The 3,007-nt window shown below is 51.1% G+C and overlaps 1 protein-coding gene across 1 annotated transcript in view; it reads right to left on the minus strand.

Annotated features, from left to right (window-relative positions):
* Positions 1–3,007, minus strand: part of NDRG3 (NDRG family member 3) — a gene marked incomplete at its 3' end in the record, with an annotated part of 30,428 nt that overhangs the window by 27,076 nt on the left and 345 nt on the right. The window lies entirely within an intron of this gene.

Below are 3,007 nucleotides of genomic sequence, written 5' to 3' on the forward strand. Positions count from 1 at the left end.
GCGGCCGGCGGGTGCGGGAGCCGTCCCAGACAGTGCTCCAGCTTCCAGCTCTGAGCACAGCACCATCATGGACCACATCTGGAACACCCAAACAATTCTTCTGCCTGAGCACCCTAACTTCCCACCACGTGCATCGAGGGGCCCTCTTCTCCCCGCCACAACGCTTTGCCACATTAGCAAGAACACGGCTGCTACCTGCGTTCTTTGGTCTGAGACGCTGAGGTTGAGATATCTGCAAATCTGTCTTAAGAATCCCCCTGTGTTAAGTATCAAACTACATCAGTATTTTGAATGTGACATGGCACAAAGCCGCAAATCCTCAGGACGGGGGAAAAGAAAATAAAAAGCAGCCCCCTCTCATTTCACAGCTGGAGATCCTGCAGTCAGCTGGGATTTCCGACAGCTCTCCCCAGGGCTCCTCCCCAGCTCCGTCAAAGGCAGGCAGCAGAGCCTGCTCATCTCCCAGCTCACGGAGACGGTCAGTTCAGCCACCCGACGGCACAGCCATTGAGGACTGTAACAAAGCCTATGAAAAAATGAGGAACTTCTGTACCCAGCACCGGACTTGGATGGCACGTGCTAAGTCAAGAAGAGGCTGATCTGAATTTGTGCTGAGAAAAGCGCGAGATTCCCTGAGCGGGGAGGAAACGACACAAAGCAAAGAGGGAAGGTCTGTGGCTGCGCTGCTGATGGTCAGGGGACACCACGATGCACCAGTGGCGTTAGCACTGACATGTCCAGTCTCCTGGACACCTGATTTCAACACACCAGAACCTGACTTTAAATCACGAATCTACTGACTTCACCTGAGAAAGGTTAGGATTAAGGGAAGTTTTTCGGGTCTCTGAAGGTGTGACGGTGGCACCTCCAAGGCAAAGGGCTAGCTGGAGCGGCCCAGTCCAGCCTAAGGGCTGTCCCTCCCATCGCATTTCAGCAAGCCTGAATGAGGCGCACGTGGCTAATCTAATGTGTTTTACTTCCCTGCACTTGCTGTTAGGCCTAAGTTACACACAAACCTAAGTGTTTGTATTCTTCGGAAGTCAGGCTTGTAATTTCTTGCTGCCTTAGATCTGAGACAAAACAAACCCCGGACTCAGCGGTCCCCAGGGGCGTTTCCTGCAGTTCAGACAAGTGAACAAGCTAAGACCCGGTTCCCTTTCCCACCGGTTTTAGTTTGGGCTGTTAAGACAGCAGAGCTTGTTTTCTCTGTACGTCAGCCTTTGTACCTGAGCACTTCACCAGCTCTCAGCCGTTAGCCCCTTAAGAGTTTTACGGTGCTATTTCTGGCCGTTAATCGGTGCTGGCTCAAACTCTCCATCTGAAGTGGGCTGATCAGTAAAAATCTTAGTGAACTGCCAGCTCGGTACTTTTTGGACGCTGATGCCTGCACAGAACAGCTCGTTATGGGACCATGCTCACATGCTCCATAAACTATGTCTAAAAAGCTCACGTGTATTATTATATTTCAAGGCTGAAAGCATTGGAGAGGGCCAGACCTCAGAGATGGCTGCTCCAGGGACATTTCTTTTGTGAAAACCAAGGGTCGAAAGGAGAGCCACAGCACACATCTCCTCCCACGCAGCGCTGAGGATGGTTCTGGAGCCCCTCTGGATCTGTCCCTACTGAGACAGTCTATACCATCTGTAACTTCAAAGCCAAGTCCAGGAAAGCAAAAATACTGCTTCGTATGCGCCCCTCTGATCAACGCCACCGGGCCGTTCAGGTGAGCACTCTGCACCCACACCAGAACTGTCCCAGCTGCTAGAGAGGAGAAGTGCCCGTGCAGGTGACACCACGGCAAGGACCTGATGGGACTCATCAGGCAAGACTCACCAGACTGAAAACTTAGAAAGTGAAAAACACTTTGTATTTGCACACTTCAGTACCTCCCACTTCGGTCAGCTCACTGAAGCGAGGGAAATCTTCCCTCTTGAGCTCAGACACGGGGCATCCTAGGAGACCCGTAAGCAAGAGCTGGAGCCGCTGCATTTAGGAAGCCTGTCTTCTGTGAACGTGTCTCTCTCATTTTGAAATCACAGACTGTTTTTGAGGCCTTTCTGTATTTTTATCTGCTGGTCTACCCTGATATTTTTCTTCCAAGACTCACTCTCCCTGGAAGCATTTTGAAAAATGATGTTTCAGCTCTGGTGGAAGCCCAGTCGTCAGCACTAGACTGTAAGAACAGGCAGCTGCACTGCAGATTTCAGCTGAACTTGTAGCTCTCACAGATACTACACAGATCTGCTGGAACACCAAAGAAATCAGCAAAAACTAAGCAGCACAGACTAAACCAGCAGAAGACTTCACCCATTTTGGGAGGGGGTCTGCACTGGACAGCACAGTCCGCTGCAAGCACACAGTGAGTGGCCAAAGTACCGTGTCCCTTTGGCAGCACAAGCTGGTTCTTGATGTCAGCCCTTAAACGGCTGAGAACTGCTTCACGTACCATGGGACTGGGCTGTGAGGCACGAAAGGGACCACGCCGCACTGCTCCTAACCCCAGTCTGCAGAGGCAAGATCTTGTTGGCATGGCCCATAATGACCTGGGCACTCAGAGCAGCAGGTTGTGGCAGAATCCATCGAGGCCAGGCCCAGACGGGCCTCCAGCCCATAGAGGACAGAGCGAAAGCCTTAAACAGCTGCTGTAATGCAGTAGTTTTCCGAAGTTTCAGTATTGCATGACCCCGGCCTGCTCTAGCCAGGCTCTGCAGATACTAAAAACAGGTCTCCATTACTAACCCAGGGAGACAGGCTTGTTTTGGGGGTCAAAACACAACAGGATAATTTAACTTGAGGATAATTTAAGACAAGAGATTTAAAAACATATAAAATAAAGAAAATGGGATAGAACTCAAGCTTCCTCTAATAAGCAGGACCTTTACCAGGGGTTCTAGAGCTGTGTCAGGTCAGGAATGGTATCACCCTTCCAGCCTCTGCCTTGCCTCAGTATGGTCAGGTCACACTATCTGCCCGGGACTCCCACTGACCGGAACCGTGGCGCGCTCTT

The sequence above is a fragment of the Buceros rhinoceros genome, unplaced genomic scaffold (genome assembly GCF_000710305.1).
Source record: "Buceros rhinoceros silvestris isolate BGI_N320 unplaced genomic scaffold, ASM71030v1 scaffold3426, whole genome shotgun sequence".
NCBI lineage: Eukaryota > Metazoa > Chordata > Aves > Bucerotiformes > Bucerotidae > Buceros > Buceros rhinoceros.